The 22,201-nt window shown below is 45.1% G+C and overlaps 1 protein-coding gene across 5 annotated transcripts in view; it reads left to right on the top strand.

Annotated features, from left to right (window-relative positions):
* Positions 1 to 22,201, top strand: part of SETBP1 (SET binding protein 1) — a 269,098-nt gene that overhangs the window by 100,412 nt on the left and 146,485 nt on the right. The window lies entirely within an intron of this gene.

Here is a 22,201-nt window from a genome sequence, read left to right as displayed (position 1 = left end):
CAAATCAATCTTACGGTGCAATATATCATTAGAATGATGTACCCAATTATTTAATTTTATCCATAAACTAATCAATTAACCACGTTGGAATTATTTTTGTCCTCTGGGTTGGATAATGTTTATAGGTTGCACCTGTCAGTTCAGTTTGATGTTTACAGCAGCAAACCCAATGCTTCCCTTTAACCATTTTATTACTAAAAATTATTTATGTTAGAACCTGATTATCCTTTATATAGACTTAAGGAGTCTTCAGAATTGCTTGTGGGTGGTGGTGCACCAGCACTGCCCAGGCACTGATTCAGAGGTGGGGTTGAATATAAAGGAAGATGCTGGGGCTGCAGCCTGGTTCTGCTTTAGCCTCTGCTGGCCCACGGACACCTGTCCCCCCACTGCTCCCATCACTGGGGCTCCCACCTAAAACCCAGGCAACAGAATCCAGAGGAATTAAAAGGCAGTGTGCTTTTCATTAAGCAAATGAAAAGAAAATCACAGTCCCTGCCCTGAAGATTGTACACTGTAATCAATGGCAGCATTAATGGGAAACTTCAGTGCACTCTGAGGAACAGTAAAACATGCATGATGGGACCCTGAAGATGAGACAACCAGTAAACTACTTACTCTGCTTCAGCTTCATTAGCCATTAAAGCAGGGTAATGGCACTTACCTTACCTCGACAGAGATTAGTTAGTCATCACCAGCACAAAGTTATGGAGGGAAAAAAGGAAAAAAGAAAAAGAGACATCCCGCAGATTCTTGCCTTAGTGATGCTGGCAGCAGGTGAGGGTGGGACCCAGGTTGTGCCACATGGTTCTGGTGGCCAGGCTGGTTCTGGTGGGCAGGGATGCTCATGCATGGCCTCTTGACCTGCAAGAGCAGCATTCTTGGGTGTGTGCAAGTGCTGGGCTGCACTAGCACATGCCTTCAGTTGTGCTTTATGATCCCTTTGGGTCCCTCCAATGCAGGATATGCCATGATTCTATGATTCTCTTCTATGATTCTCAGCAGGAGGGAAAGGAAAGAATTGATTTGGCCACGCTGACCTTTCTCATTTGGGGCTCAAGTGAGGTGCAGCTCCCAAGTGAACTTGCTCAGAGGCCACTGATGGCCACCCTGCTCTGTCTAGAGCCCCACATGGCTGAAACCTCTCTTGTTGATCTGTGCCATGGAACCTCCATGGATGACAAAACAGAGGCAAGGAGCAGAGGTGACACTGCTGTGTGGGCAGGGTTGTGCAACACCTGTCCACACCATGCCTAGTGTCAGCCACTGCCATTTATTTTTATAAACATTTTTATTAAAGTAGGTCCTAGAGCAAAGAGACCTCTCAGTGTGGCTTTCTTCATTAAATGAGCTGATTTGGTCTCTGCTGACTCAAAAAGCCAATCAACAAGCCCCCTGAATCTTTGATCCATTTTTCTACTTTGCTGTTCTCTAAAGACTCAATTTCCTCTCCTGTCATGCTTTGGAGAGGGGGAAAATACAGACTAGTCCCCCAGTTATAATACAATTATTTAGTGCAAGGGATTTTTTTTTTTTTTTTCACTTGAATAAATTAGTTGTTAATTAAAGCTTTTTGATGTAGTGCAAAAGGAGTTATATTTGATACCAACAGCTGTATACTGTTTGATTTATAGTCCTTTGGGGTGTTGGTTACAGCGATCCATTTCTCCCCCTTCCCCCACAAAACACACACATACACTCACTTCAAAGACCATTAACTGGTACTGTGTTTTCAATTGGAAGGAGAGTATTTTTGCTGTTGTTTTCACTTTTCTATGCATCACCTGAAAACAAGAAAGCAATGTTTCATCACCTTGGCCATTTTTCCCAGCCACAAGTCCTGTACCAGTGGCAGTGAGGACAATTGTGACACTGACACGATAAAGACTCTGCTTGAGCTGATGGGTTGACCCTGAATGTGCTTCCCTAGCTTAGCACATTACAACTGCAAATAGGAGCCACTGGCAGAGGATTTCCTCTGATTTCCACTTCAAGCAGGTTAAATTCCCACTGTGGAAAATGAGCCAAGCTTCCAGGTAATGCAGGAAATGTTTGGAAGCTGTAAGATACCTCCAGGTGGAAGTATCACTGTAGTCTTCCATCTATGCAGAATTAGGGACCTGGGTGAATTTAAGCAGTTTGGGTTTGATTTCCTGATGAGAAATTAGAGAATGCAATAGAAAATGTTGGTAAAGGCTCTGGGTGATATAAAATTTCTTCTAATCCTCTCCAAAGAGTAGATTAATCCGGTGTACATTTGGGGTTCTCGCTTAGTTGATTGATTTGCCTATGTCTAATTTCTCAGAAATTACTTGACAGTCATCTGCTTAGCTATGACTGTTTCACACCAGGGCAGAGACCATATGCCAGGGGTGTTTCCAGGAGGATGTGGCATTTCAGAGGATTGTCTCATAATCCCCTGTCTCCCCTTCCTCATCAATGAGGCAAAGAACGACCTCTAGGAAAGGACTGGTGGCTTTTGGCAGTTTAACGTGGCAGTCACACACAGGTTAAGGAGGAGATTTTCCATACATGGTGCTGTTTTCACTCAGTTCCCAGCACTGTGCTTTTTATCTCCAATGGAAGTGGCTGAGCAGAAATTCTTTATGCTGTTTTGTATTTGGACATCTGTGACTGGGAAATGGCAGTGGCACTTCCTGGTCTTGTAGAATAACACTTAGGGCACAATTTAGAGATGATCCAAGCTCAGCTGAGCAAAGTAATAGGATCAGCTTCCTGTGCAGACAGAGAGAGAGAGCCCTGCTTCTCCAAGAATCCCTATCCCAGGCAGGGTTGTCCTACTGCTGCCATTTAATTTGCTTTAATCCGATGGAGGGGGGGAATGGTTCTTAATTAATTGCCTTCTACTCCAGGCTCAAGAGGAAAACCTGCTTTGGAACAATTTAATGCAATCAAAATCTGCAGGTTGGGAGGCTGCTGGCAGAGTTCCCTGTTTGTGAGTAAATGAGTGCACATTTCCATCTCTCAAGGATAGGTGAGACATTTCTGAAAGAGTCGCAGGAGGCGTGGACTTTTGGTGAACATGAAGAACTGGAAAGTAGAGTGGTTTTGTCCTGTTCCCTGCTTTTCCCAAGGGAGCACGACTGTCACTGAGGCCTTGAATCTTATCCATAACTGTTGAGTGTGAATCAAATTTGAAGGAACCAGAGGATGGTGGAGAACACTTGTGTTGAAGAGGATGGTTGGAGAGGAGCAGAGATGCCCGTGACATCTACCTCCCTCTCTCTCTCTCTCTCTCTGAGAACTAGAATCATTTTTCCCTTCCTTCTCCCTCTTCAGTAGTGATGAAATTCCAAGTAGGCAGCAATTCCTGCCTACTTAACCCAGTTTCTGGAGTCCCAGATGTATTACATAGTTATTAGTACTTTTCAGGTAAGCTCATGTGGAGCTTTGTACAGCTGTAAATTGTGGAGTTTCCAGGAGGGGTTCTAGGCCACTGAGATTGGGAGCAGACTTGGGAAATGCCTTTTCATTTAGATGTGATGGTGATTACTTTCCATTTTTACTATTATGTTACTTGTTCCAGTGACCTGTTCTGGGAAGAGCTTATTTATCTAAGGATCAATTTGATATTCTAGTTCTCAGGGCCATAAAAAAAAAATGTTTTTCTGAATTGCTGAGAGACTTTCTACTTGTTCTACAACATGTTGTTTTAGAAGAACCTATAGAAATACACTCTTTCAAGTGCTTAAATTAATTCAATAGTGGAGGAAAAAAGGGAAAGATTGTTCATGAGGATTTTGATTTATGCACTGGTTATTTCACAACTTTTATCTATGTTCAGCTTTGAGTTTAGTTGAAGAGTGAACAAAAAGTGCTTCTTGAATGAGGAAATTAAGATTTTCAATATATACAGAAGAAAATACTTATTTTCAGTTGTGTGCATGTCACCCTGCTGGAAACCTGCAGGATGGATATCTTATGGATATCTGAGTTTGTCTCATTTTTGCATTAATAATTGAGGACTTTGGACAAAAAATATCTGGTTTTAAGTTAAGAAAAAGCAGTATGTGCTCAAGAACTGGAACAACATGTTTGCCAAGGATACAGGTTTGTGGAGCGATCAAAACTTATTTAAGTTTAAAAGGGTGAAAAAAGAAAACCAGCATGAGAGGAGTGAAGGAAAAACAAGAAGGAAGGGTGTAAATGTCAGCAAGGAAGACAGCTTTAGCCCAAGGCAAGTGCCAGAGAGGACTTGACCATTAAGGGTCACTAAGAGGGCTGGCGAAAAATTGTCAGTGTGGTGGGGAAGGTGGCAGGGGGGATCACAGAGAGGGCCAGTGAGGGGCAAACAGGGTTGGGGAAGAGAAACCCTATGGCCAGAAGTAGGTCAAACTGTGCGAAACCATTTCTGCACAAAGTGTTGGATGGATTTACCTGAGGAGAATAACTTTGGGTCTATGTGCAAAATCCAGCTCTGGGGTCCCCAGCACAGGAAGAGCATGGACCTGTTGGAGCAAGTCCAGAGGAGGCCACCAAGATGCTGAGAGGGTTGAGGCACCTCTGCAATGAGGAAAGGCTGAGAGAATTGGGATTGTTTAGCCTGGAGAAGAGGCTGCCCTAATTGTGGCCTGGCAGTACCTGAAGGCTTCCCGCAAGAAAGATGGAGAGAGACTCTTTACAAGGGCCTGGAGTGACAAGTAAAGGGTGAATGACTTCACACTGACAGAGAATAGGTTTAGACAGGATGTTAGGAAGACATTCTTCGCTGTGAGGGTGGTGAGGCCCTGGCACAGGCTGCCCAGAGAAGCTGTGACTGCCCCATCCCTGGAAGTGTTCAAGCTCAGGTTGCATGGGGCTCAGAGCACCTGGTATAGTGAAAGATGTCCCTGCTCACAGCAGGGGGTTGAACTGGATGATTTTTAAGGTTTCTTTCTACCCAGGCCACTCCTTGCTTTTCCCTTTCCCTTTCCCTTTCCCTTTCCCTTTCCCTTTCCCTTTCCCTTTCCCTTTCCCTTTCCCAACAGCAAACCAGTTGGTACAGGGACAGTGACAGGGCAGTGGCAGTTGGGTAAGTATTTGGGTAATTTAATACAACCCACTGTAATGTGATTTCACAGAGTTTTGGAGACCACCTTGTTTTCTTATCAATGAAGACCAGCAGCTTTACATTCCTAGCGTTTTCCATTATCAAAGTTTCTCATAGGTTCTTTATTTCTGTGTCCTTTTTTTAAAACAAGCAGTAATATCTCTATTGTTTGAAAAAGAACCTTTGAATTTTGGCAGGGACAAAAGCCCTGCAGCCGAAGACATGCCTTTCCCTGCTCCCATGAACCTCCCCTCTGTTCTGGCTGAGTTATTAGCTGTGTAAGATCAACATTCCCCATTTCTGCCTTGTATTTCTCGGGAAAGTTTTGGCAGTGGGTCAGAATAATAACTGAACACGAATCTTCCACAGACCTGGGCCCAGAGTGCTGCCAAAGCAAAAATAGCAACAAGAGAAATCCCTCAGGGCTTGTGGGGCAGGTGGAATTGGTGCATCACCCCCCGCAATTTCCCACTAGCAGCAGTTGTAGCAAGTCCTGCCAACCCAAGCAGTGTGCACCTCCAGTGATCCTCGATGAGGGAAAGGATGGGTCCACTTTTGGACAGAGCATACTGTGTTCAGGCTGTTGAATCAAACGGCAAAAGAGTTAGGAAGTGTTGGCTTCATCCCTGTGGGCCCAACTATGATGTTGGCTGGGGCACATACATGTTAATCCCACGGTGACATGTCATTCTTATCATGTGTGAGGGAGTGCTTCGTTCACGCTGCTGGAGAGACACTCACTCACGCAGAAAATAAGTTCACACAAATAGCTGAGAAAGTGGTGAAATTCCTGGTTTTTGACACTTGCAGCACAAACATATTTCTTATTGCAGTGGCCAGTGTAGCAAACACAGAGAAATTGTGTACATTTATATATATGTGTGTACACATGTTGGATGACAGACATCTGGATGGCCATGCAAGCATCACCATGTGGGACGTGTGCATGCTTAGACTTATAAAAATAGAAAATTTGTTTCGCAGCAGTACAACGCGGAGCAGCAGCAGAATCCCAGCCTTTTTTTTTTTTTTGCTTTCTTTTTTTTTTTTTTGGTGCTTTTTTCAGAGGGAAATCTAGTAAAAAATGCATATTTGCTGACAAACACACAAGAAAACTCCACATTTGCATACGCACACACGAGGTGCCAGCGCATTGGTGACGCTTGTCAAGCCGAGGCGGCTGCACGCATCTGCATTTGCTCCCATACAACCGTTTTATTTCCTTCTGAATAACAAGGGGGTTCCCCACCTCCCCGCCCCTTCCCCGGAGCTGTGTGCTCCCTTCCTGACAATGCACGGCCGCGTTGCTTGTTGGAGTGCCTGTCATTAAGCAATGCGCTGATTATTCTGGCAGCTCCGCTACTCAAGTCCCCATGGACGGAGTCAGACATGGAGAGAATTGAATTTCGCCAAGGATGGGACTAAAGGTCGTTCCATGCAGTGGACAGCTGTGTCTAGTCAAATCGAAACTATTGCTCCAAGTGTTACCAACAGAATAGCTGATAGCTCTGTTGTCAGTTCATTTACACTTGCATCCTGTTACAAATTAAACTGAAATTGTGGTGTGCTGAAGGAGCAGAAAGTCAGTTTTCTGCCAAGTGACAATTCCTTGTATCACCAATTTACAAGTGCAGCCGCTATAGATCATTGCTAAGGGTTTTTGTGATTTCCAGAGATGAAGATTTAGGATTCTGATTTTCTGCCATGGGCAAAATTCCCATTAGCACCTGCTCTCATCTTCTAATCCCATAAGTTGAAAAGGAAATGCAAAGCTCTGGTAACTGGCCTCTTTTCTCAACTCTGTTCACAAAGAATACCATAAAATATAGAATTGTTTCATGACTTTTCCCACTTTCCAAGCTTTATTTCTTTTCTCTTTTTTCTTTTTCCTTTTTTTTTCCTTTTCTTTTTCCTTTTCCTTTTCTTCTTTTCTTTTTCTTATTTTTTCTTGGTTTTCTTTCTCTTTTTTCTTTTTCTTCTTTTTTTTTCTTTTTTCCTTTTTCTTCTTCTTCTTATTCGCCTGTTTCTTTTCCTTTTCTTTTCACATTTCTTTTTTTTCTCTTTTTTCCCTTTATATTTGCCCTTTTTTTTTTTTTTTTTTTTTTTTCACAATTAGGATGTTTGAATTCAGACACAATGAAAGCTATGAAAAACTGTGGTTCTGCTACAAACTCTCCTGCACTGAGGCAGGGTGTAGCAGCAAGAGAAGCTTAAGAGCACTGATTATATGCCAGTATTCATCTCAGCCCAACCCCACGTCTTCCCCTGAAACACTCCTAAATCTCTCCATCAGCAAGACAGAAAAATGCCTTCTGAGCAGAAACACAGCCTCTCCCAAGATCCTCAATGGGTCCTAGCAACTAAGCTGAAAGCCTGGGACTTGACCACGTTTGGAATAAACTTGCCCAAAAACATCAATGCTAATTAGCTCATGTTATGAATGGATTAAGTGAGACACCAGCTGCAATGGGGCATTTTGATTTGGGTTGTGGCTGGGTAATTAGATGCACATAAGCTGGCTGGGGAGCTGTCAGTCAGCAAGCAGCAGCTCTCTTTGCTGTGCTAGGAAGAAGAGCTTTTCTGTGTCCCGTCATCTGTTTTGCTGTGAGCCTTTGGGTGATGTACCAGTAATCAAGCACAGCGTTGAGCATGAACTGAAACCCTCCCCTGAGCCACAGACATGCAGCTCAGTGACTTCAGACACTCGCTCCTCATGCAGCTGAGCAGCACTATTTTATTTATAATGCAAAATACTCCTCGTACGGTGGCTGTTAATGTTAATGCCATCCTTCCCTTTGATTTGTGCCTGATTTCCCCTGATTTCTAAACTGTCATTGGTGTTTGGAACAGAGTTTGGGGGAAAACGTCATTTATATTGCCGTGAAATGACCTCGAACAGTACTGACCATAGAAAAGTATGCAAAATTGAATTTATAGATGACTGAATACATGCAAATCATAGAGTCATAGAATGGCCTGCGTAGGGAGGGACATTAAAGCTCATCTTGTTCCAAACTCCCTGCCATGGGCAAGGACACCCCTCACTATCCCAGGTTGCTCCAAGGCCTGTCCAACCTGGCCTTGGAAACTTCCAGGGGTGGGGCAGCCACAGCTTCTCTGGGCAACCTGTGCCAGGGCCCCACCACTTTCACAGGGAATATTTCTTTTTCAAGATCTAATTTTAACCTACTCTCTTCCTGGTGGTGTGGTCTGTGGTCTAGCTGGACTAGTGGTTCTGGGCTCCCTTTCTAAGTGGTGAAGAGAAATAGGTAACTCCAGGGAGATGCACCTATTTCAGACATCATCTGTTTGAAGGAGAGGATTCATGATGAGGAACCCCCAGTGATTTGTTTAGATGAAGTTGTCTGGTTTTCAGACCTCTATTTTAATAGACAAAACAGGAGACAAATTCTGCTTTTCCTCCCAAATCTAAAGCTTTCATGAGAATAAAACATCTAGACAGCAACTTTCTCAAATGTGAAGAAAAGCAGAAAGTAAAAAGGTGGCTTGACTGCCCCTGACATGGAGCCTTTATCAGCTCCATAAATAAAGGACATATGCATGTAATGGCTGACTGCATCTCAGATCGCAATACCAATGTTTTAAAAGCCTGCTGACAGAGCATCTGCTTATTTCATTACTCCTCCAATGTCTTTGCAGGTAAGTCATGCATTATCCAGTATCATCTCTAGCAATGCATGAACAGAGGCGACAAAATGGAAAAATTCTGGATAGTCCATCATTTTCCCTTGCCTTCCAGGAGAGGGGAACATAATGATGTATTCACTTAATAGGCAGAATTAGCAAAATAAAATTCTATTTTTGGTGAACTAGGATTTGCAGTTTTTTTAAAAGAAATGAGAATGACTCTATCTTATTACTTCGTGATTTGGCTGCATGCACAGCAGAACAAAGATCATTTTCAGTAAACTCCTCCTCAGAAAACATGCTGAAGGGCTCAGTATTAGTCAGGTGAAAAAGGAAGTGTTGTGCTTGACTGGAAAACATACAGTGGTGAGTTGAAAGAGCTTATGGTGAGCTTTGACACTGCTAGAGTATTTTGAGGAGTGCAGGTACAAACTCAGCCTGGCCCTGACTGTAACCTAATCTGTCCTGTGTTATCACCAGTAGTGTGTCAGAAGGTTAGTGGTCCCACTCTATTAAAGTTTCCCTTTAGAAGCAAAATTTGGTACAGAGTTTGTAAAATGTGAGAAGAAGAACAAATATCTCCCCAGATAGTTTTTTCAATCTGCAAGTCCATGTTAACCTCATGCTGTGTCCCTCTGCTGCATACCCCAAATGCTTCCTCTGGTTGTTGTTGACTAAAAATATTGGATCTCAATGCCATTTTTTTCTTAGTAAGAGGTGATTTTCTCAGCCATGAATGCCTACTGGCCTGCATGGCTCTGTCTTGGCTCAGGTGAGTCCATAATCCAGCATTCCCAAGCACCCAGGCACGTAAACCTGAGGGTATCCGCTGGCTTTCCTTGCAATTCTGCCTCCTGCCCTGGCCATGTGCTTTTGAGCCAATGTCCACATGAGTCTGCTGTGTTTGTTTGGGTATCTTCTGGGTTGTTTACAGGAGAAGACCCAGCCCAAAAGCAGTTTTGTCACTGAAGGAAGGGGCAGACTTCAAGATTCTTATTCAAAATGAGTTTCTGGGCCTCTGTCCATTTGATACGCACACACACACAAAAGTTTAGAAGCTGTTCCTCCATCCAGCAGAGTAATGGATAAATATGACAAAGAGAGCCATGGAAGCATCTTTCACTTCTGGAGTACAGGAGAATCTAGGCAGAAAAATAGTTTTAGCTTTATAAGCTTTCCTAATAAGCATCCATCACTGAGGAAATGCCATAAGATATTTTCCACAAGTATTCATTAGCTGTTGGGTTTTTATAAGCTTGGTTAGACTTTGTACACTTTCTCCCACCATCCTGTCATGTTTGCTCTTGACAAATATTCCAGCAAACATGTTTGCACGCGGAACTGTTTGTGGAGGCTGTAAATACTGGAGAATATTCCTGAATAGTGCCTTTAATATTCCCACTGAAAACCTGCTTCCAGAGATTGTAATGTCCCTCTGTTCAGGAGACAAACACCGCCGTGTCATGCAGACATTTAGCAGCCTGTGAACTGGGAAAAGATCAGGAAGAGTTTTTAGAAAAGAATTTGAAATACGTATTCTTAGGCAAACAGCAATCTGCCAGTAGTTCACAAATCAACACGCTGAATATGTCAAATGCCTGTCTGTTCCCATTCTTGGGATTTAAGGTCATGAACAAGTTTTGAAAGCAAAACCAAATATTTTATTTGCTATTCTCCTCAGTTTCAATCTGTGGAAGAAAGGAGGTGTTTAAGAAAAAAATTTTAAAAATTTGTTCCCTTTAAAACAGCCTCCATAACATTGTTTCTTATTGACTGATCTCTAAATAAGAGACCCTTGCTCTTGACTCCTGTTCAGATGAATTACTCCTAAGGCTTTTCTTTTTGTGACAGCGATGAATTGGTCAATGTTTGTATTAAGCTTTTCTAAGTGCACTATTAAATGGGAAAAACTTCAACAATAAACAGGCTGACTGACTCAATGATACATTGAAAAGAGAGGAAGGTGTGTATTTTTAGACAGAAGAATCATTACGGAAATTGTCCAATTGCCATGCATTTGGAGAAGGACCACGTGGAAAATGCTACAAATAGGTTCCAGACATTAGCTGCTGTTCAATAAATGAGACTGTGCTCCGGGGAAAAAAAAACCCAAACTCATCTCACCAATGCCTATCTTGTCCTAAGGCTTTCCTAGGATCTAAGTATTCCTGATAGTGTTGAAAGCAAAGCCTTCAAGATTTCTTTAAAAATCCATTAAGTTCCTCTTTTCAGCATGACTGGCAAGCAAGTTTGGATAGTTTACCTTTCCCTTATATGAGAAAAATATATGGGCAATGAAAAATGGAAAGGGAAAGAATCCTCCTGGACCTTTGCATTGCTTTAGGTTTTTGATAACAAGACCAGGGTCAGTGTTGTTATTAAAAACTGAGTAAGGACAAATGAAATCCCAAGTTTTTTGCCTGTTTGCCACATCAGAGGCATACATGTGAAGGGCTGTTTCAGGAGAGGACAGATGGCATTTTCATGGTGTTCCTCTAAGTGGGTCTTAAGTTCTCCCTTTGGGTGGAAGTTCAACCCTCTGTGTTTTCAGTCTGACAGACATTAGGGCATGCTGGCAGTTCCAGGAGATAATTATAAGCTTTTGAAGTTGCCAGGAACATCCCCACATCCATGGAAAACCTTGTGATATTGAGCTGAAGGTGAGATTGGGGGCCTGCAGTGGTTTCCCAGCTCCGGTGCCGACTGGCTCCAACCCTCAGCAAACCTGCACTTCTCTGAGCTGTGCAAATGAGATAGCAGTATCTGTCTCACAGGGGGTGTTAAGAAGCTTAATTCATTAGTGTTTACAAAGTGTTTCTAGATCCTCAGATGTAAGGCTCTATAAACAGGCAAAGTATTACTAACTGCCAGCTTACACCAAACTGTAAAGTGAAAATAAGGATAGCTGGAGGAAAGAGGTGCTGAATTTTATGGTGACCTGAACTGGTCTAGTGGCTGCAGGTTAAACAGTTTAAAGTCTGATCTCACATTACTATCATCTGAGAAATCTCCATTCATTTCTACTGGTGCAATATTTGACCTCCTGTTTACTTTGGGGGAAACAGGAGTCTGCAAGTGGGGCCTCCTACAGTAAAGAATAAATCAGAGGCTTAAATCAAGTAATTGCTCCTGAATATGTACCATGAGGTTGCATTGCTTTAAATGGAATGAGTCTTGCTTTACAGAATGTGGCTTCAATGGCGCTGTTCAATTTAAACCAAAGTATGTCAGAAAATCTACCTTGTACCTCTTTATAGCCAAGGAGAACTTGGTTCCAAAGTTTAGAGCATTTCAAAGCATATGGGTGGATATGTTTTGTTTGTATAGTTTAGTTTCATGGGGGTTTTTTGTCCTCTTCATACAGTCCTGGCAGGAAAAACAGACGACTTCATTCAGTTTTTCCCACTTTCTGAATTTCCTGCAATGCCACTGCAATGTCATGCTTGGGTCCCTACTTAACTTTTTGCTGGCATTTTGAAAGGTATCAGGAATAGGAGCAAGCTGGCTAACTTGTGCTGTTTGTACTTATAAGTCGTGTTTATTTATATTCATTTTTCTGCAAAGCCTAATTTTTTAGGACCATGCTCTCTAAAAGATTCCTTCAAAAATGATTCACAGTAATGGAAAGAAACTCACTTAGTGCTCTTTCACTCCTTAAAAAACACCACATTTTATGTTTTTCTGCCTCAAACCACACTGTTAAAAAAGTAGTGGATAGCCATTTCCCACTTGGCCTCCAAAGGGTGAAATCCTCATCTGGTATAAACTGGCACAGCTCTATTCAAATCAGACCAGCTACATTAATTCTTTCCAGCTGAGGCTTCAGCCCTTAAAACGCCAGCAAGGAGAGCGAGTTTTGCACAGGATGGATTTTCGGGCTGGGTGGAAGGTTTTTCTGTGTAACTTAGTTATGTATCTAGGCTCAGAGCTGTGGGAAACTGTCTGTTTGACATCTGCAGCATACGCAGCAAATGCTTTGGCAGTTCGAGTTAATGCCTTTTGAATTCACAGGTTGTTTACTTTCAGCTTGAATGTGGATTTGCTTTCAGCCTCAGTGGGAAATCTAACACAAGAAGTAATAGGACCAGCCATCTGTCCAAAAAGCTATGAGAATTCCTGGTTTTGAACCAATAATGGACATCAGGGACAAGCTCACCCCACGTGTAATCTCTGGCAAATTATTGGCATGCTCCTTGGATTTCCAACCTGGGACCCGAGCCCTCTGGTGCAGTGTGAGCACGCACAGACTTGGGAGAGGAAACCTGCAAAATGAGCATGGTCAACATCCCTTTCCAATGGTCGCTCCTACAAACAAGCATTTTTCCAGCTCTTTCTTCCTCTGCTCTGATTTACAACCCGTTTTGGCGAATAAACCGTGCACCTGTGAAGCAGCGGCTCCATCATCGCTGCAGCCCGTGCTCCTTGGGGAGCAGCAAACAGCACGAGTCAATGGGAACCCCCAACTCCTGCCAACATTTCCTGCAAGTAAATATCAATCCATGTGTTAGTCACAGGCCAGAGAATGGTGTAATAACTCGATTGATTGGGTCACTTTTTCTAAAAACCTGAGGGCCAGATTTCTCAACTGTTCAGCACTCTTGAAAGAGTCCAGATTTTTTACTTTCAAGCCAAAAAGCTAAACCCATGTCTCTCTCCCACTGTGTAAACTCAGAAGCTGCACAAGAGCCAAGTTTTGAAAACAAGTATCAGGCATCCTGCAGCATTCAGCAGGACACAGTGGGGAGATTTTACTAAGAGCACAGCACGTGACAGGTAATGGAGCTGCTGCCCATTCATAGATGCAGATGTGAATGGGGACTTGGGCCTGCTGCATTAGTCTTGCTCACCCACAAGAAGTACCACCACCTTCAGGGAGAAAATACTTAGCCTCTATGTACTGTGCTGTCCAGAAGGCTGTGCCCTTGTTTTGGAAGCCTCTGTGGTTTAAAATCTTGGTCACAGCTTTTCCTCTGATTTTATCCATTGCTTCTGTTGACCTGGATTAAATTATCCTTAAAAAACATGCTGAAAACATGAATCTTGGTCTCCAAACCACGTGGATGAGCTGAAAACCATTGCTTGAGTATTTAGTAAATAATAGGGAAGGCAGGGAAAAAGACAACAAGGAATCATTTGGGAAGAGCATCATCTGGTCTTTAACAGCAAAACATTCACTGCATTGTGAAGTGAATCTCTGTGCTTTAAACTTTCCTGAGAGGAATGGCTCAGGAGAACAGGATATCTGGCAACAACCTTAGAAGCACACTAGCCTGATTTCAATCTGCCCTACACACTGAGCTGCAGTAACTCAGATACCCTGGTGTAAATCCAGCCGGAGGTCAAACCCAGTCCTGCAGCAGCCCTGTTTGTCCAGGGGACTTCATCAAAACACGCTGCATTCATTCCAGCAGCACCAGGCTATTTTACCTCAGTTACACCTGGATTTCTGAAAACTGGAGGGCACGGGATCATGTTCAGACTGTTTTCTTTCACTCTTCTCTGTCAAATCAGGGGTACTGCAGGTCGAGTGGGGAAATAAGAGTCTCTTCAAAGTCTTTTTTTTTGGTTTATTGATTCAATAGTATTTAATGACTAATAACTACCCTAGACTAACAGGCTCATTTGAACCGGGAATGCTGTGATCTCTCATGTTATTTAATGGCAGAATAGCCAGTTTACAGATAAGTAGTCTGCTTAAGGCGGGAGAACTCAAGGCTTGTAGTCTTTTCTTAGGGAAACTAGCTTCTTTTTCTGCTCATTTTCAGCGATCTTTCTCTGAAAGTTTCCCATAGAATCACAGAAGCTTTTTTCTTTACTTCCCTTGTACCTGTGCAGTCATGAGAACAAGGATGGCTTGAAATTAAACCAGCACAGTTCAACCTTCAAATCAAAAACTTAGGTTTTTCTTGGAACCGGAGGCAGATGAGCCAAAACACTGCATAAAAGAAGAAGAAAGCAAGCTGGTTTTGTTGTATTTTTGGCATGGACAGTGGCTTTCAGAGATACTGGAAGTCATGCAAGAAGAGTATGTTCTTAAGAGACTTCTAGCCCTGCACTGAAGACTGAGGGCTTTAGATAAGCATGTGGGGATCTTTATCCAAAACAAACTACCCAAACTTTTATAGTTCACCCATCACTAATGCTGATTTCCTCCTCTGCATCTCTCTGTGCTGTTGCTCACACACACACAAGTTCTTCAGCGAATCCTGAAAGCTTTTCCTTGCCTGTAACAATTTAGTTGCCTCTTGGCCAAGATTTTCTCCTCCGTGAAGAAAAAGAATGTGATCAAAGTTCCCTGTGCTGCCCAAAGGATTTCCTCTCCTCAGCCTCACTGCACACACCGGGACTGTTTTCCTCCCCCTTCTCCTTAGCCACATCTTCTCTGCATTTTGCATTATTGTTTCCTTTTTTTTTTTCATTCCTGGAAAAATCCAACATCTCCCCCCACTTCCCCTGGCAACATGGGTGACAGAGAGGGAGAAACCAGCACAGTGTCAGCAAGAGTTTAGCCCCACAGCTGGGACCTGAACTTTCAGCGGTGGAGCACAGTGCTGGGTCACTGCACTAAAGCAAGCCAGATTGATACAAAGTGCCTGCTCGCCCTGGGAAGGGAAGCATCAGAAGCCAGTTGATAAAAATCTTTAGTCACCCTCTATTGTGAGCTTATAGTGGCAAAGGCTGTTTTTCCTGGGAAAGATGACCATGGAGCGTATATTTAGTGTCATGACCCCCAAAGTGATGCAATATTTGGTTGCTCTCTGCACTGAGGGGGGGATATTGCATTGGGCAGTGTGGGTTTTAGAGCTGTTGAAAATGGAAATGGAGCGTGTGGACTCAACATGCTGCACACGGTGTGAAGTTTTCAGCTGTGAAGACCTGAACGATCACGTCTGCCAAGAGTTAATGTGCTTAGGAAAAGGATGCTAAAATATTCCTTCCCACTCCAGTTTGCAACTGAGAACTTGCTAGCCTGTAATATCTTTTATTTATAGCACCTTTTGACTCAAAGGATCTGAAAGTGCCTCTCTCTGGGAGTCACTTCAATGATACCTGCAGGCAGAGGTGTTTCTCTGCAGATGACTCCAGCTGAGGTGTCAGGTCCTTCTTTGCCATGGACACATGTAAGGGACCCCCTCTGCCTTGCCAAATGCCAGCACTTAGCAGTAAGGGCTGGAGGGAAGGGCAGAAACCTGCCCCAAGTCTCAAGGATAGCAAACAGAGGAAACAGACATATAAACCTTATGGGAGAGAGTATTGAGATGGGCACTGGCTGGCTTTGGAGGCAGACATTGGGAGGAAGTCTGGCCAAGGCTGTATGATATCCTTATGCAAAGAACTTAGGACAGTGAAACCACGACTCAGAAGGGGGCATTCGGTGGCCCCACCTGGATAATACTCCACTCAACCCAGCCAGATCCAGCTCTGCTGTGGTGGCCTGGAGAAACTCCAGCGAGGACCCTACACAGGGTCCGCATCCCAGTGGTAGAGGTGCTCCTGAGGGGACAGGCTGAGTTTAAATCCTCAGACTCACGCATCCTTTTGTGAGTGCAGTCATGGCAGGGCCTCTGCTTATTTTAAGTCCACTCCAGCGCCTGCCCATCAGCTGCTCCCCACGCAGCAGCTGGCAGTGGCTGGAGGACCAGCTCCTCCATGTGGCTCCTGGCAGCTCAAGAAGCGTCACCCAGTCCTCTGCTCCCGCCCTGTGCTATCCGTGCAGCCCAGGGAGGCAAAACTCAGACCCAGCTGATGAGTTACAATTCCAGCCCGCGATTTCTGCTTCATCCACAGCCGGGTGAGATTTTGCCGAGATACATACTAGGCAGCTGCTCAGGACACTGCTGTTTTGTCTGTACCACCCCGAGCATGCCGTCTGCCTGCCTGTCTGCCTCCAGCTCTGCCTCTGCCACCCCCATATCAAGACGGTTGCTCTGCTATTCCCTGAGGTGGCCAGAACGTGTTCAGCAAGGACCAGCCTTTTTTTGGCACTTCTGCTGGGTCTCCTGAGGGATTTGCCACAGGGAGTGAGTGCCCATCTGTTTCAGCATCCCCTGAGTCCTGTGGCTTCCAAGGAGGCCTGATGTTTCTCAGTGGACAAAGCCATCCAGGCAGTCTCATGAAAAGCTCCAGGGACACCAGTGGCTGCATATGGGGCTGTACGCTGCCCTGGGTCTCCAGCCAGGGTTTCAGATTAATACACTCATGCCTCCATGATAAAACCATCAGTTCATCTCTCCTCCCTCCATGTCCTTCCCAAGCCATCCCCAGAATAAGCATTATTATAATTTTTTCTCCAAATCTCTTTCCTCCAGGCACCAGACAAGGTGTGTTTGATAGCACTTTATCTCTGTCATGCATATGTCAGCGTCTGAAACTCTGGTTTAATAGGAGTCACATCAGTGGCTTGAAGTTGGCTCTCTCGGGTCCTTTCCATGGAGAACATGTGTTTTGCCTCAGTCTATCTCTACTTTCCAACAAAAATTGACTCCTCCCTCCTCTGAGGAGGGGGCTGGGGTTAGCACAGAATCCCGGCGTGCAGAAGGGTTGTGTTGCCTGCTTTTAGTGCATCTCTCACTCTCTCTTCCTCTTCCTCAGAGAAGAGAATATTTGTCTTGTGTGTACATATGAGGGGTTTGATTTTCCTGTTCTTGGTCCATTGAGTATTACATCATGTATCGCATCCTTTGGTGCCCCCTTCCACACGTGCTGCTTTGGATTTGGGAGTGGGAATGGGAGGGAGTCCCCCCAGAATCATGGAATCATAGAATATTCAGAGTTGGTAGGGACTCACCAGGATTATCAAGTCCAGCTCCAAGAATCCCACCATGTGCCTGAGAGTGGTGTCCAAATGCTCTGGCAGCCTTGGTGCCATGAGTGCCCTAGGGAGCCTGTTCTAGTGCCTGGCCACCCTCTGGGGAAGGAAACCTTTTCCTAATATCCAGCCTATACCTTCTCTGACACAGCTTCACACTGTTCCCTCAGGTTCTGTCACCAGAGGGAAGGTGACAAGCATATGGACAAGCCTTGTCTCTTTGGAAAAGCTAAGAGGGAAACAGGGCAGAAAAAAAACTTAAGAGGAAAAAAAAAAAAAAAAAAAAATTGTGAGGAGGGCGTTTAAGAGGCGAGAAAAACAAATCAAAGCTGGTGCCAGGCTGGAACCAGCAGCTAGTTGCCAGCACAGCAGGCTGAGAAGTTGTTGGTGGAAGCTCTCAGTGCCATGTTTGGGTTGCTTAAAAAAAAATACAGCGTCCCTCCCTTGTTATTCTGCCTCTGCTTTCCTCCCGGCCCCACAAGCAGGAGGAAGGACTCGGCTGCCAAACGCAGGCTTGTGTTTGCAGCAATGCCAAGGATGCAAAGCATGTCCTGCCCTGTCACACGCGTGTGTGCACACGCCTGTGCGCCCACGAGCACCGCGCTTGGGCAGCTCCGAGCCGGAGCGGACCTGCCAGGAGCGCCGTGGGTGCAGGGGCTCCCCGCTCCGGGGAGGTGCCAGGGCATTGGCAACCATGGCACGATCCTTTCTGCCGATGAGAGAGAAGGAGGTGGGAGGGCCGGGGATGGAGGCGAAAGGGAGGGCGGAAGGTTGTAACGCTTGGCTGGAAAAATTTAGAGGAGTACAAAGGAGAGCGCGATGAAAAGGGGTGGCGGCGGAGAGGGGGAAGGAGGCTGTGAACTGGCTGCTGTGGAGGTGGAAGGAGATTTATGTTTGCCGAGTGGTTTGGTTGGGAGCAGGCTGTGAGGGTGTGGGGTGCCGCAGGCAGGGCTGGGGGTGCTGCGGGGAGTCTGACAGCCCCGGCAGCGAAGCAGCGGGGCTTTATTTTCTTCCTTTCTTTCCTCCTCCCTCCACTGGGCGCTCGGAGGAGAAGGCAAGACAAAAAGCTGAACCGGTGCCAAGAAGGAGCTGCAGCGACTCGAAAATGGCACTCTGCGCCACACTAATATTTCGAAGCTGGGCTGTGCTGGAGAGCAGGGAAACGTGTCAGGAATGAGAATGGCTGGGAGCGTGGGGCCACTGGCCGGGCTCAGGAGTGTCCTCCCTCCTCCCTGCTTCCCCTTCGCCTTTTAAATGTGACCCTTTTCTCCTGCAGCCTCCTGCCACCCCCAGTGATATTTAGGAGCTCTGGGAAAGGGAGGGGACCTTTGCTGGGGACTTGGGGTGTAAAGGGGCTCATCCCCTCCTTCTGTCTCTGGGGTTTTTTTTGGTTTGGTTTTTGTTTTTGTTTTTGTTTTTTTCCTAAGGAGGAAAAGAAGACTCTCAGGGAGTTTTCTGATGCCCTTCCCCTCCTGGTCGCTGTCCTCCTCCTGCTCTCATTGTACCCGTAAGGCTGCTGTTGTGGGTCTGTATCGTGATGCAAGGTTACTTGTAGGACACGAGTCTGCTGCAAGGTGCAGCGTTGCCTGCGTCGGTGTTTCCCTCCGTTTCTCATTTGCTGGGAGATGAGGCAACTTCCAAGCGGCTCCACGGCTCAGCTCAGCGCCTGGCGGATGCAGTGGCGCTGTTTGGGTTGCAAAAGCCCCTTCCTGCAAAAACCTGTCTGGATGAAACAAGCAAGCAAACAAACAAACAAACAAACAAGCATGTTCAAGGGCTGAAACTGAATCAGCTCGTGATGTTGGTTCATTTGCAAAAAAATGGGCTGGAGTTTTGTGGTGATTTCTGTCTGAAAGGGAAGGGTTTGCCCTGTACTGATCCCCTTGTCCTTCCATTTGCAGGCAAGGCAAAGGTACTTAAAAACCCAAACCAAACCAAACTAAACCACCTCTTTTTTTTTAACAGAGTTTTGATTTTTTTTTTTTTTTTAATATTTTAAAAATTATAACCTTGCAGTAGTTCAGTAATCGAAGTTAAATGCAAAGATATTTCCCCCCCACTCCGCAGATGTTCCTTTTTGGATCATTTTGGAATTTGTATTTGAAGTTTTAGGTTTCCATTACAGAAACTAGAGACTGGAGAAAGGGAAAACCCCAGTCTCTGGTTTTGAAAACAGGTCTGGATCCTGTTATAACAGCAGTTTTAGCCGTCACATAGTCAGCAGGTCAAGTTCAAGGAGACCTTTCTAAAGCACGGGCAGAGCCTCATTAGCTTGCTGCATCTCAGAAGCTTGTGGATTATTGGGTTGTTAGCTTGGCCCATTTTGTAGTCTCAGGCGTGGGATGATCCCTGTGACCTCTTTCTCACCTGAAAACCATGCCCTAGTACACATCCAAACCACTTCAAACCTCACCTTTGGTCTCAGACATGTAGACCTGGTTTGGGAGCACCTACCCCTGCCCAGGCAAGGCCTTTTGGAAATACTGTGATAAATAGGGGGGAGTTCAGGCAGACTTAAAGGTGTTGACTAGAATGCTCCCCTCACCCTCTTCTTCTCACAGCTCCTCACAGATCAATAGTCCTTCCTCTGTGGAGGATCAAATGCTCTGTCCCAAATTAACGCTGTTGGGAGTGGCACTCATTTCTGAGGGGATGCCAGCAGGTTTTGTATGGAATAGGATGACTACAGCAGCTGATCCCTTGCTCTTCCTCACCTCTCAGCTGTGCTTTGTACCCTGTATTTGCTGCAGTTCAACTTTGGCTTGCGCAGAGAAGGTGCTGCCATTTCTTCTTGCTCCTTTCCATTGTTGCAACTGCAGGGTGTGCAGTGCTTGGCCCAGGGAACCTTGGTTTCTTCTTCACCATGGAAATATCAACAAGAAGGTTGGCCAAAGAACCTGGAGTGTGTTCTTGTACCTTCCACCCAATCCTCCCTGTTTTCTCTGAATAAAGGACATGCGTAAAACACATAGGTTTCTACAAAGACATGTGCATGCTATTTGGTTTTCAGTTGTCTCTTTGGATGGCATGAGTTGAGCTGTTTTAAATACCATCCCCACCCAGGGCACACACCATGCAGACCTTGCCTGAATTTCATAGAATCACAGAATCCTAGCATGATTTGGGTTGAAATGAGCCTTACAGTTGATGCAGTTCTACCCCCTGCCATGGGCAGGGACACCTCCTACTACACCAGATTGCTCCAAGCCCCATCCAGCCTGGGGACACTTCCAGGGATGAGGCAGCCACAGCTGCTCTGGGCACCGTGTGCCAGGGCCTCACCCCCCTCACAGCCAAGAATTGCTTCCCAATATCCCACCTAACCCTGCCCTCTGGCAGTGGGAAGCCATTCCCTCTTGTCCTGTCACTTCATGTCCTTGCCGAAAGTCCCGCTCCAGCTTTCCTGGAACCTTTTTAGGTACGGGCAGATGCTCAAGATCTCCCTGGAATCCTCTCTCCTCCAGACTGAACAGTTCAGATGGTTCAGTCCTTTCTCACAGGTGAGAAGTTCTAGAATTTTCCAGATGTTCTTGCTGACACTTTTGGCTGCAGCTACACCTGTTCCTCTGGGCAGAACCTCCTCTTTTTAACCTGAGATCTTTGAGGATGGGAATCTCAGGGATCCGTGGGATTCTAACCTACAAGAGAAAGTGGCAGGAGTGGGGATTAAAACTATCAACATGACCAGAGCAGACCCTGGTATCTGTCCTGATCCACCACACATTGTACAGACCATTGCTCTTGCTCTTAGATCTGGAGCCAGCTTGTGTTTACCACTGATTTAAACTTCTTCAGTTTTCAAGTACCTCGTTACCAAACAACAATTCCCAACAGATTTATAGAGAGAATCCCAAAGACATGGACAGGTATTAATGTGGATTGACAGCATCCATGTGTGCATGGTAGCAAAATAGTGTTTGTTATTCAAGAGGGTGAACTGGGAGCAACAAATGAAGAGACCTTCACAAACCTTGCTATTTCAGTAGGCAGACCTCTTTCATTTCTTGAAATCTTGACCATAGGGGAGCTTGTGGATCTGGTCCATCTTGGGGCAAAAATTATACTCTTGTACTTTCCAAGTGCTCAAGTAAGCCATCTGGGCAGCTTGGTCATGCTTCCCGAGGAGGGAAGGCTTTGACAAGGCAGCTGTTTGGTTTTTGTCTTTATTTCTCCCGGTGTGAAAGGAGCGTCTTTGGATGTATTCTCCAGAAACATGATGTCTAATGTGTCTCAAGTTGCTTCCTTCAAATCCTTCATCCTTTTAGCACTTTATAATGAGAAACACTGTCTGCTTGGAGTTGTTATGAGGTGCCTTGTGTTGGGAAGGGTTAATCTAAAGGGCTCTCCTGAGGCTGTCTTCCACTCCTTCTGCCCACACTTTCCCCACTCCCAGTCTTATTTTTTTGGACCTGTAACCTCACATTTCTGTAATCTAAATGTGCAAATACTTCGCAGTCACGGTCCAGTAGCTGGGTTAATCTCAGACCCCTGGAGTGGCAGATGGCTGATTTGTTGCTGATTCCAGTTATAGAGAATCATGTCACCTATTATCTTTGCACAGGCTGATGCTTAAAAGGATGCCTTTGGCAAAATCAGTGAAAAGCAAAGCAAAGCAAAGACTCTCTGATCCTCATCACCACGGGTGAAAATGTAAAATATTTCACCTTTGTGTGAAGGGCTGGAGAGGTGGACAA

This window comes from Aphelocoma coerulescens, assembly GCF_041296385.1.
Source record: "Aphelocoma coerulescens isolate FSJ_1873_10779 chromosome Z unlocalized genomic scaffold, UR_Acoe_1.0 ChrZ, whole genome shotgun sequence".
Taxonomy (NCBI): domain Eukaryota; kingdom Metazoa; phylum Chordata; class Aves; order Passeriformes; family Corvidae; genus Aphelocoma; species Aphelocoma coerulescens.
The sequence above is the reverse complement of the archived record's forward strand: the minus strand, read 5'-3'. Positions and strand labels throughout refer to the sequence as shown.